Source organism: Pleurodeles waltl, chromosome 12 (genome assembly GCF_031143425.1).
Source record: "Pleurodeles waltl isolate 20211129_DDA chromosome 12, aPleWal1.hap1.20221129, whole genome shotgun sequence".
NCBI classification, from domain to species: Eukaryota; Metazoa; Chordata; class Amphibia; order Caudata; family Salamandridae; genus Pleurodeles; species Pleurodeles waltl.
In genome coordinates, this window is record NC_090451.1 from 417,294,350 (window position 1) to 417,308,156 (window position 13,807).

Sequence of the window (13,807 nt, forward strand, 5' to 3'; positions counted from 1 at the left end):
CTTCTGCCATTTGTTAATTTTCACATTGTCCCCCACTGCAACTTACTGTGCATTTGTGGTAGGTCTTGGAAGTCTGTGCTATCCTGTCCTGCGATTACAGTGACCAGCTCCTGTGAAATGACTACTGCAACCATCTCCTCCAGGTCATCCAGGTCCTCCTGGGGTGCGGTCCTTCCACTTCCAGTCTGCAGTGCTGCCTTTCGGTTCATGGCCAGTTTCTCTTTAGTTCTGCACTTGCAATCGTGCCAGAGGTTCTTACAATCGGTGACAGTCCTCTTCAACTCTGCCACACTATTGACTTTATCTGCTATTGCCTGCCATATAGCCTCCTTCCTACATATAGTCAATTTGGAGATGACAAAGAGCCGGTGTTGGTACTCTGTCACATCTCTCACCATGATTTCATTCTCCTCCTTACTGAAGCAACACTTCTGCTTCCTTTTGTCCTTCTCCTGGGATTTTGCTGGTCCATCCTGGCTTGTACTGGGCTGATTGGGATCTCTCTAGCGTCCCTCCTGGCCTGGTTTCTCCATCTTCAGTCTTTTTTTTCTTGCTTGCTGGCTTTTTTTACGCTTATTCTGCGAAAATGGTACTAACACGATTAGCGTAAAAAACCATGCTGGTAAGTGTTCTAACGCCACTTTTGCAGCAGTAGCATAATTTTTCTTTATGGCGTGCCGCAATGGTTAGCGTCATTTTTTTACGCTAACCTTTCTTTCCCGTCATGGTGCTTTTGCACAACTGGTAACCAGTCACAGTGCCATTAAGTTAGTCAATGTACCCAGGCCCTTTTGGAAACCAGTCTGATTAATTGGGTGTCTTCCAGATTCTACTGCCCAAATCTCCCGATCGTGTAGGAGAAATGTAGAAAAGACTTTAAGGTCAAAATCTAAAAGTGCAATTATTTGGTGAAGATGCTGCATCGCCTTTATAGATGGGATGGATTATTGAGCCTTTCCAAATTTTGGGTATTACACCTTTCACCAGGACCTACTCAAACATACGCGTCCATGTTTAAACTGAGCCTGTGGCAGCCTATTTCTTCCTGGAGCACAGTCAATACATGCTTTTTTAATGATCTTACTTACGTCTGCGGTGTACACTGGGTATGTCAAGGAATCAATTTTGATTTCTTCTTTTATGAGTTGATTCTGTCCTTTCATGTCATTGATTCATCCTTTAAAGTGTAATTTCAAATGCTCAACCCAATTGGGTTCAGTTATATTGGCATTATTGGCGGTTCTTGAGCCCTTTTCAATCTCAGGAATTATTTTCCGAAAACCTTTCAAATCATTTGATTGTTATGAGACAAACTGATTATTAGACATTGAGCACATCACTCGAGGGAATATCTCAACTTCTTGTAATTTCTGTTTATGGTTTATTAGAGAGTGAGAGAGAGAGAAAGCTTGTGAAGGGAATTAGCTCTTGATTAAGATTCAGGTAATCAGAGTGTTAAAAGGCTTAAGAGTACAACCAGTGAACTAACAATTTAGTGTTGATGAAATCTAGACAAATATATTTTTATTTGTTATTCTAACCTTTTACTTTGCAGGTCTCCTTCCCCACAGTCCCCAACCCATTCCCTTCCCCTTGCCTGGCCACTCTAACACTCTGAGGGTCATTACAACATTGGCGGTAAAAGCCGCTTACTGCCGTGCAGAAGACCGCCAACACACCGCCGCGGCCGCGGAATTCCTCCACAGCTATTATGACCCACATCTCGGAATCCGACAAAATTCAGACACCCACACAAGTCCGCCACACCAAAGGTCAGTGATAAACTGGAAAAAACAAAACCTCCACCATCACGCCAACAGAAATACGCCCACACTATCATGACAGGAATCCATGCGGCGGTCTTTCAACCGCGGTATTCCATTGGCGGTACACACCGCCGCGCTCAAAATACACACACTCTTACAAAACACATCCACATTGGACAATTCAAAATGCACACACCTGATACACATACACACACCACTCCCACACACCCATTGCAATATAAAACACACACCCACATCACCCACAAACCCTTACAACCACATTTACAGAGAGAAGGCCAGAGAGAGACACCACCATCCACAAACTAGCAGCCACAGGCACACAACACCATCACCCATACAACTTCCAAGCACAAAACATCACACACCACTACATATCACCACACTTATCACCACACACACCACCCCACACATCACCTACACCACCCCATGGCACAGCAAAGACACCCCAGGTTTTCGGAGGAGGACCTCAGGGTCATGGTGGAGGAAATCGTCCGGGTAGAGCCACAGCTATTTGGATCCCAGGTGCAGCACACCTCAATTGCAAGGAAGATGGAGCTATGGCGAAGAATAGTCGACAGGGTCCCCGCAGTGGGACAACACCCAAGAAATCAGGACGACATCAGGAAGAGGTGGAACGACCTATGGGGGAAGGTGCGTTCCGTGGTCTCAAGACACCACCAGGCGGTTCAGCGGATTGGCGGCGACCCCCACCTCCTCACCCACAACTAACAACATGGGAGGAGCAGGTCTTGGCGATTCTGCATCCTGAGGGCCTCGCAGGAGTCGGTGGAGGAATGGACTCTGGTAAGTCAAATCTTAACTATTACATCCCCCACCCTAACTGCATGCTATCACATACCCCCACCCTCTCCCCCACCCCTATCACTCCAACTCCTCACAAATGTACCAATATCACAAACCACACATCCCAACACCAAGCCCTGCATGCAACAACAACGCATGGACACCCATCACTAAAGCATGGCCACTGCACATACCCATACACCCCCTAAACCATCATCACATAAGCCCCCACACAGGAATGCCTGCACTGGGGTACACGGTCACCCACCCACTGCACACCATGACACACAGATGCAATAATCATGCTTTTCCACCCCTGCAGGACCACTACCCAACGTCACCAGACAGGAGGGTCCAGACATCTCCACTCCACCCATAGAAGAGGCCCACAGTGATGACAGCAGCTCTGTCCACCTGGATCTAGATGACCAGGCCGGACCATCGTGGGCCTCGGGACAGTCGGTTCCCCTCACACAGCCACAGGCCACCACAGACCTTCCCCCCTCTGGTAACACCAGCACAGCACCCACCCAGCGGGCCCATACCTCCGTACCCAGGACACATCAATCAGCTGTGTGTGCACCACTACAGGGAACCCAGGATAACCCACCACCCCAACAACAACAGGGACCTGGGAGCAGTGGTAGTGGGCACACGGTCCAGGGGACGGAGGCCCAGGAACACAGGGGAACTGGGAGGGCTGCTGTGCGACAGGGGGCAGACAGGCCAAGGGAACCCACTCTCCACGAGGCCCTCTCCTCCATCATGGGAGCATAACACCACTCCCAGGAGACGATGGCAACGGTCCTGGCCAAGTTTCAGGAGACCCAGCGCATTCAGGAGGAACAGTATTTGGGGTTCAGGGAGGAACTCAGAACCATCAGCTCCTCCCTGGGCACCATCGTAGGGGTGCTGAAGGAAATACTCAACACCAGGACGGACACTGTGGCACTACAAGGGGCCCCTGACACTAGCATGGACGATGAACTGCCCACCACCTCCGCCGGCGCTAGTGGACAGGAGGCACCGCCACAGGACCATCACACCAGCACCCCACCCTCTGTAGACGGAGAACCACCCCGCAAACAGTCCCTGAGATCCAGGAACAAGACAGAGCACGATGCCAAGACCCCCGCCAAGAAATGAGACCACCCTGATTGTCAAGCCACTGTCCCACTTTGTCACCCTGTCCATATTGAAACTGCCCCAGCTGCACTTCCTATGCCCATATGGGCAATGCACCTGTGAGACTAATAGACTGGACTCTGCCATGGACACTCCTCCGCCATCACCTCTCACCATTTGACTTCCCCCTCCAATATTTTGTATTTAAATAAACACACCTAAAGCACCAAAAGATCTGGAGTCTGTCTGTGATTTCGAAATAGTGTATTTGCAATTACAGTGACACAATTTTCAGGAATTAGTAATGTCAACATACCTATGTCACACAGCTCTAGTCCATGAGGAATCTAAGCAGATGACACACAGTGGAACCCGCACCTGTGAAACCGTAAGGGAAAGTGACAACTCAGTGACCATACACTGGGTGAAATCAACAGACAGGATAGAGGTAGAAGTGTAAAAGTACTTGTAGTAGGCAGGAATGTATTCTCACCTGTGTTTCACTGGAAATATTGCTGGATGACTGAGTCCCTGTTGTCAATGTCTTCTTCCTCTGCTTCCTCCTCATCACTGTCCACAGGCTCCACAGCTGCCACATCACCGCCATCTGGACCATGCTCCTGCAGAAAAGGTACCTGTTGTTGCAAAGCCAAGTTATGAAGCATACAGCAGGCCACGATGATCTTGCACACCTTCTTTGGTGAGTAGAATAGGGATTCACCTGTCATATGGAGGCACCTAAACCTGGCCTTCAGGAGGCCGAAGGTGCGTTCGATCACCCTCCTAGTCCGCCCATGGGCCTCATTGTAGCGTTCCTCTGCCACGGTCCTGGGATTCCTCACAGTAGCCATGACAGGTTGGGGTAACCAGAGTCACCTAATAGCCACACACGGTGCCTCTGGAGTTGACCCATCACATAAGGGATGCTGCTATTCCGCATGATGTAGGCATCATGCACTGAGCCAGGGAACACAGCATTCACCTGGGAGATGTACTGGTCAGCCAAACATACCATCTGTACATTCATGGAATGATAACTCTTCCGGTTCCTGTACACCTGTTCACTCCTGTGGGGGGGGACCAAAGCCACATGGGTCTCATCAATGGCACCTATGATGTTGGGGATATGTCCAAGGGAATAGAAGTCACCTTTCACCGTAGGCAAGTCCTCCACCAGAGGGAAAACGATGTAGCTCAGCATGTGTTTCAGAAGGGCAGACAACACTCTGGACAATACGTTGGAAAACATAGGCTGGGACATCCCTGATGCCATGGCCACAGTTGTTTGAAAAGACCCATTTGCAAGGAAATGGAGCACTGACAGCACCTGCACTTGAGGGGGGATTCCTGTTGGATGGCGGATTGCTACATCATGTCTGGCTCCAACTGGGTACACAGTTCCTGGATTGTGGCACAGTCAAACCTGTAGGTGATAATCAAATTTCTTTCCTCCATTGTCGACAGGTCCACCAGCGGTTGGTACACCGGAGGATTCCTCCATCTCCTCACATGTCCCAGCGGACGGTGCCTATGAAGGACAACAGCGAGCACAGAGTCAAACAACTCAGAGGTATGTACCCACAGTCTACACAGAACACGATTCATACACAAAATCAGGCCTGTATGTGTGTTGAGAGTAGGCCTAGGTATGTGTGACGCAGTTGGTAATTAGGCCATGTGGGCCCCTGAAATGGCAGCTGTCTGACCTCTAAAGCGGGACAATGGGATGTGAGGTAACTGCGCTGGCGTTGTACACCGTCGCGGTAGGCGGTCGAAGACCGCGGCGCAATGCTGCATTGGTTAACATTGGACCCTATGGGTCCCAGGAGACAATGACGATGTACGCCGGCGGTGATGGTATGCACCACCGCGGACGTGACCGCCGCGGATGTGACTGCCATTTTCTAGCTGTTGAATCACTCGATACCTGATCTTTGACAGGAGAGGACCTACACTGCAAGTGCTGCTGTGACCTCGGTCTGGAAGAGACAATGGCTTGTGCGTCTGGGGAAAGGGCCCCTGCCTTCACATCGGAGGAGTTGGAGAAGCTCGTCGACCGGGTCCTCCCCCAGTACATGCTACTCTACGGTCCTCCAGACCAACAGGTAAGTACCCACGGAGCATGTTGTATGGGCTATGCCTGTGTGGAGAGGGCTGGTTGTAAGAAGGAAGGGAGCAGAGTTCTGAGTGCATGAAAGACGGTGGGTGCATGTGCCACATGGCAAGGGTAGGGATGGGGGCCACTCACTTTGACGGTGCAGTTGGTAATGACTTCTCTTGTTCCCCTGTACATTTCATCTAGGTCAGCGCCCACCGGAAGAAGGATATTTGGCGTGCCATCGCCAAGGACGTCTGGACCCTGGGGGTCCACCACAGACGGAGCACCCACTGCCGGAAGAGATGGGAGGACATTCGCCGCTGGAGCAAGAAGACAGCGGAGGCTCAGCTGGGGATGGCCTCCCAACGTAGGAGGGGTGCCCGTCGAACCATGACCCCCCTGATGTTCTGGATCCTGGCGGTAGCCTTCCCTGAGTTGGATGGGCGCTTGAGGGCATCTCAGCAGACACAAGGGGGTGAGTACACTCTCATTCAGTTGACTTTGCGCGCAGTGGAGGGGTCTGGTTGGGGGAGGAGGGCTGTGGGTTTCCCTAGGCCAGGGAGAGTTCTGTAGGCTAGGCCCCTTCGTAAGGCATGGCCCTGTGGCCCCCAACCCCACCTCTGTAGAGTGCCAAGTACAGCTATTCATGCACCTGTGTCATCTATATGTGCAGATGTCGTCCATAGCCTTGTAGGCCATTTCCCAGGAATTGCACTGTAGAGCCCAACAGCGTGATGTAGTGCAGGGGGCTGCTGTGTCTGTCTTGTCCGCCAACGGTAGCGGTAAGCCATGCACTCAACCTGTCTTTCTTCTGCCCCCCCCTTTTTTTGCGGTCTCCCTGTTTTTGTGTGCATTAGCATCATCAGGCGGAGGAGCAGTGGCACCGGAGCACGAGGGAGCTGCATCCCACATGGGCATGGAGGCCCACACTTCGGACTCTTAATACACCAGTGGGACGGAGGGCGAGGGGAGCACCACGGCGGTGACAGGAGCTGAAAACAGTGACACGGACTCGTCCTCCGATGGGAGCTCCCTTGTGGTGGCGGCAACATCTGTGCCCCCCACTTCTATAGGTACAGCTGCCACCCCTCTACCAGCACCACCCTCCTAGCAGCCCCTCAGCCTTCGCCCCGTGCCCGCTCACCCAGGAGGGTGGGCATCACCTTCGCCCCAGACACCTCAGCCCCTGCCCCTGTCACCTCTGCTGCCCTCAGTGAGGAGGCCATTGACTTCCTCAGGTCACTCACTGTTGGGCAGTCTACCATTTTGAATGCCATCCAGGGTGTAGAAAGGGAGTTGCAACAAACCAATGCATTCCTGGAGGGCATTCATTCTGGTCAGGCTGCCCTTCATTGAACCTTTCAAACTCTGGCCTCAGCACTGATGGCAGCCATTGTCCCTGTCTCTAGCCTCCCCCCTCCATCTTCCTTCCACCCAGACCCAATCCCCTGTACCTCTGCCCATCCCAAGCACACCATCAGACCAGCCTGCACACACCTCACCACACAAGGGAAGCTCAGGCAAACATAAGCACCACACATCCCACAGGCACTCACGCAAGCATCACACACACATACAGACACAACAACATACACTGCCTCCACTGTGTCCCCCTCCTCCTCGTCTCCCTCTTCCCTCCCAGTCTCGTCTACACTCACACCTGCATGCACTACCACTACAGCCACTACGTCCCGCACCAGCACACCCACCACCACACCCCGCTCACGTGCACTCACCACCCCCACTACCATTCACACGTCCCCTGTGTCCTCTCACAGTGTGTCTGTGACGCCCCCTCCAAAGATACACAAACACAGGCACACACCCACCCAACATACATCCACCTCACAACAGCCTCCAGCGCATGCACCTGCACCCAAAGCCACAAAACGTACACCTCCTACAACCACCACCTCTTCCTCCACTCCCAAACACCCTCCAGCTACCTCCAGTGTCTCCAAACAACTTTTCCTGTCCACCCTTAACCTATTTCAAACCACCCCCCGTCCAACTCATATGTCCCGTACTAGCACCTCAGCCGCAATATCTCCAGGACCAGTGGTACCTGTTATCACAGGTATGTGGAGTGCACCAGCCACCAGGCCAGCCAGTGTGTCACAGAGCCACAGCACAGCCAGTCCCCCCCCCCCCTGTGAAGCACCAGAAGTTGGCCAGTGCCCAGCGGGAGAGGGGGAAGACTCCAGCCAGCCAAGCCGTTCACAGGGGTCCCGGGGGGAGTGTGGACTCAGCTGTGACTCCTCCCAAGGTGGGGAAGGGGCAAAAGAAACCTGCAAAGTCTGAGAGGAGCAGCACGGCGGAGAAGACCACCATCATCCCCACTGGCCAGGAGGCCACCGCCAGCCCCATCGTCGCTGCCCAGGAGGCCACCGCCAGTCCCATCGCCGCTGCCCAGGAGGCCACCGCCAGCCCCATCGTCGCTGTCCAGGAGGACCAAGCCAGCCACAGCCCAGCTGCTCAGGAGGGCCCCGCCAGCCACAGCCCAGCTGCCCAGGAGGGCCCCGCCACACCAGCCACAGCCCATCTGACCAATGAAGGACCGCCAGCCACAGCCCAGATGGGCAATGAAGGACCGGCAAGTCAAGCACCGCTGAACAGGGCAAGCACCGCTGAACAGGGCAAAGACCGCCAAGTCAAGCACCGCTGAACAGGGCAAGCACCGCTGAACAGGGCAAGGACCGCCAACTCAAGCACCGCTGTACAGGGCAAGCACCGCTGAACAGGGCAAGGACCGCCAACGCAAGCACCGCTGAAGAGGGCAAAGTCCGCCAGCTCAAGCACCGCTGAACAGGGCAAGGACCGCCAACTCAAGCACTGCTATCCCATGAGCGGCAGGGGCAGTGACGCAACTGGGACCGTCACGGGGTGAGTGATGCACTCTGGGCACCAGTCCCCCTCCAGAACCAGTCCCCCTCCATCCACTCCGTCTGTCCTGCACAGGATGAAGCACTCTGGGCACAAGTCGCCCTCCAGAACCAGTGGAGACATGCATCCACTCCGTCTGTCCTGCACAGGATGAAGCACTCTGGGCACCAGTCCCCCTCCAGAACCAGTGGAGAACAGCATCCACTCCATCTGTCCTGCACAGGATGAAGCACTCTGGGCACCAGTCCCCCTCCAGAACCAGTGGAGAACAGCATCCACTCCGTCTGTCCTGCACAGGATGAAGCACTCTGGGCACCAAGCCCCCTGCAGAACCAGTGGAGACATGCATCCACTTGAGAGACTGTGGCTTTGCACTCCCCAGGATGCAGCAGTGGGCAACCCACCCACTGTAGAGACTTGAGAGGCTTTTTTGCTTAATGATTGCTTACACTCATTTCCTTTTGTCTTTGCATTCTTCCTGGGGGTTTGGGTGGTGTTACTGTAATGTATAGATATGCATTGGTGTGTGTGTTGTAGTGGGTGAGGGTGGGGGTGGGGGTTGAGGTGTTGCGTGTGAGTGTCCCTGTTTTTTCCCTCCCCCCTCCCCTATGTCGTAGGTGCAGTACTCACCGTGGTCTTCGCTGCCGGCGTTGGTGCTCCTGGTACAGAAGCAGGAAGACTAGCGTAGGGAGAATATGAATTTCCGGCTCCATGGTGTCCTCTTTCCTCGTGGAGTGTGTAGAGGTGAGCGTTTTTCCTTCGAAATGCCTGTTTCTGCCGTGTTTTTATCCACGTTGAATCCGCCCCGGAAAAGGTGGCTGATTGGCCTGTCATAATAGTGTGGGCGATACATTGTCTCCCACCTGTCTGTTGGCCGTGACCGCTGCGCTGTTTGTTTGTACCGTCGTGGCGGTCGGAGTGTTAAAGTGGCTGTCTTTGTTGGGGGTTTCCGCCACGGTCGTAATTCCAAAATTTTTCCCGCCGGCCCGTTGGCGGTCTTACCGCTGCTTTAACACCATCCGCCAGGGTTGTAATGACCACCTCTGTGTATTTAAGCTCTCGGAGTTGGAGGTGCCTGGAGGTGGGCCTTGCTTGTCTTCTCATGCAGATCCTGAGGAAGAGGAGCTTAACAGAGACAGGATCCCAAAATGATAGAATACAATTTTAATTTGCCAACATAACTTGAAGACAATTCATAAGCGGGTTTAAAATAGCAAGATGCACAGAGCAAATAAAACCCCCATGCATGTGAAACAACAGAAATAAAAACAAGTAAGATGTTTTACATTTTTCCAAAGAAAACAGAACCACAGTGTACCACAATTGAACCAAGCAACTCCATTTTATTTTCTGAAAGAGGAAACACGCCAGCTAGAAACGTGAATGTGAAAGCTCATTCATGGATAATAAAATCAACACATTTTCTTCAGCAGCTTTAAAATGGCTCAGGGTCTGTTTAAGCAGGATGGGCCCCGTAATTTGCAACCTAAATATCCTAACCTAAACACAGCAAAATAAATATATTTTAAATTATTAAAACAATTCTCCCTCACTTGCAAACACAGAACTGTAATGAGATTACTTCTTAACAATGGCACTTATTGTGCTTCTTCCTAAAATGTTTACAGTTGCCCAAAAGGCACTGACGTCCTTTGATCTTACTTCCCAGCACGTATCTGCTCTGTTACGTTTTTATTGAACCTAGCACTTTGATTTGGTTCTACGTGTGCATAATACAAATGAAGTAAATAAGCCACCTACATTTAAGCAACAGCTACTGAATCATGGCTTGGTTGTCTTAAATAATAGAGAATAGATTATGGGTGGCAATGATGCGCCTTGCTGCCAGTAAAACATAAGGGGCAGATTTACAAGACCCTTGCGCCCCTTCAAGCCACTGTAGCATAATTTTTTTGATTCAACAGCAGCACTAAACAGGTCCTTACCCTGTGCTGTATTTACTAAGTGGCACAATGGTATCATTGCACTACTTTGTAAACGCTTGCGCCATATTATACCTGCGCCAGATATAATGATGTAAGGGAGATGTTCCTCCACAGGGAGGCCCAAACAAATGGCACAGTGAAATCTGCAAGATTTCACTGCACCATTCTAGCATCATTTTTAATGCCTGCCCAGGGCAAGCATTAAACTGGCCCTAGTGCTATATCCTATGGCCCTTCCTGAGCTTTGCTGGACTAGCGTGAACATTTTTGCCGCTAGTCCAGCAAAGCGCCACAACTGCACCAAAAAGTTTGATGCTGTTGTGCTAACAAGCGCCATGGTGTTCTGTATATAAATACAGTGCTACCCTGGTGTCGACAGGGGGTGCAAGGCAGCCCACGGAAACTGACGCATTGGAGCTGATGCACCAGTATCTTGTAAGTATGCCCCTCAGACACAGAACCTATTGATGAAACGTGAGCCCAAGCTGCAGGAGATCTTAGCTCTCGAGCTGTCAGAAAGTCTGAATAAAGGTCCAGGCCTCCAATATGGAAGCAGTAGTGGACGAGGAACATTTTTTAAAAATGTTTATCCTTCAGCTCACTGACCATAAATGTGTATTAGTTTGTTTAGCTAACTGAAACTAACTACTTTTTAACACATTTTCTAATTCCTTACTTTTGCGTTTTTGTCTCCATAATGACGTTTGTATAGAAACAAGAGAAGGAATGTTTTCTATCAGTGGATTACTTGTATGAGGCAAACCTTCACTATGCCCAGCTGCTGTGGCATAGATTATATTGCACTATGATTTAAAGTCTGGTGCTGCAGCACATTCTCCTTTGCTATATATGCTAGGATGAGGTCAATGGATCTTTTCACCCTGCATGTAAAAGTGTGGAGACACCTGGCATTAAATTTAGACAAATCAATTTCAATTTACAGTATGACTCATTAAGCCACATGAATGATACTCCAAGCTTAAGAAAAGGGCCTTATTACAAATTAATGGTCAAAGTAACATAAATGATTCTCAAAACAAGGTTATAAAGATTTAGAACCACTATAGGCTGTCTAAACGTCCTAAAGAAGTTCAGACAAACTAATATTAAAAGCACAAAGCATTCAATTATTTCAACACAAGAGCAATCCAAAAATCAGAAATGAATAAAACATGCACTGCCTAGTTTGATTAGTCATTTAGCTTGTTCTAAGCCTTTATTATTTAATAACCTTGACAAGGGGAAACCCTTCGAATTGGCAAATCCATTCAGCATGTGCTGGGACAAGCACAAGTGGGCAAAGAGGCAAAAAAACAAAAAAGGACAAAAATAATTTGGACTAAGGAAATCTGGGGAATCAAAGACTAAGGTTGACAAAAAGTAGGCAAAAATGGAAGTCGTCAGTTTGTCAGAAGCTCAGTCAAAAGTCTTCTTCCTGGGTCAAAGGAAAAATCTTTCTATGTCTCAGAAAGGCATTTCAAAGGGCAAAGGATAGAAAGGGATATAACTGTAAGAGTCCAATGGGCTCAACAAGCACAATAGGATTCTTCTGACCAAAGATCAGCTGCGGAACGGTATAATAAAGTTCATAGGGCAAGCTGATTCGTCCATCCATCACTCCATATGATGCAAAAGGTGAAATGTCTAATGGCAAACAGTCATACGACTCAGATTGCAACATTTGTAAAGTTTCTCAGGATCTTCACATGAACGGTTTCCATCTGTACTCTTCTATGCATATTTGATACAATTGTGTGTGTATATCTATATCTATCTATCTATCTATCTATATATATATATATATATATATATATATCGATATATATAGATATCTATCTATATGTCTATTTCTATATATCCATATATATATATCTATAGGCTAATGCAAGTGATTTAAAACAGGACATTCATTTATGCATTTGATATACATTTAGCATCTCTAAACCTTAAATCCACTGTTAATAATCTATGAGACTTGCTTATGTTACAGCAAATTCAAAACAACACGATTTAAAACAAGATTCTGTAAACCCTTTCATGTAGCTATAACATATTACTACATTCTCTATATTTGCACTTTATTTTTAAAATACTTTTTCCACAAAAACTCATATAATGTTTATGCAGACTCTTAGTTTACATCATGAACTATAACATAATGGCAAATTAATTCATTAAACTTGAAACTTAAATGCTATACCACATGGGTTTCGACTCCTGAACTGGAGTGAATGCATGTTAATATGACTTCCCTCCGTATGTGTACCCCTGCACTACCCCTGCACACCACACTACATACACACAATAGCATATTGCTATTCCAACACAACCCACACATGCCAAAACAAACATTGACATACATCCATGACACAACATACACACACCGTTTACACTGCACCCACACATAACACAATCACAACAAACAACACAACTACACACTCAGGTACACAATCATCCTCACACACAAGCACAACTACACACAGCATTACAACGACCACCGCACACCAAAACCTGAATGTGTCACACAGCAACACATCTTACACAACAACATTGGTCACACATGCAAGTGACACACAGACAGACACAACCACACTACCCATCCAGCTCCTAACCTAACAGATAGCAAAAACCTACTTGTAAAGGTCCCCTTGCAATGCGCACACATGGACATGATTGTACAGTGTGAGACTATCATCATTGTGGTGGTAGCATTCATTTTGCAATGAATGATGACATCACAATGACAGTTGTGTATGTGTGCAATAGGTGTGTTGTGCCAGTGTGTCCCTAAGCCACATGTGACACCATTGTGTACCCAACATATGTATGTCACATTAATTTAAAAAAACCATTGAGACATGTATGTCTAGAGAGGCCCCGACCTCCTGTGCAGTGCCCACTCAATGTACCTTGGCAAATAGGCATCACTGCATTTGAGTTTGGCGACAAGGAGGGTCATGTTTTCTCTGTGGAACAGTGGCAGCAGTGATGGCAGGAGTTGTCCAGTCACGTACGGTTAAAGACAGGAGTGGAATGGGGAAAAGTTGAGTTTTCACCCCCTTTCTCCACCAATCGGCCAACTCAAACATGGAGGTCGGTCCACCACTCTTTTCTTGGTGTTAAGGCACTTTCTAATCTGCATGGCAGAAAGGGTGTCTGAGCTT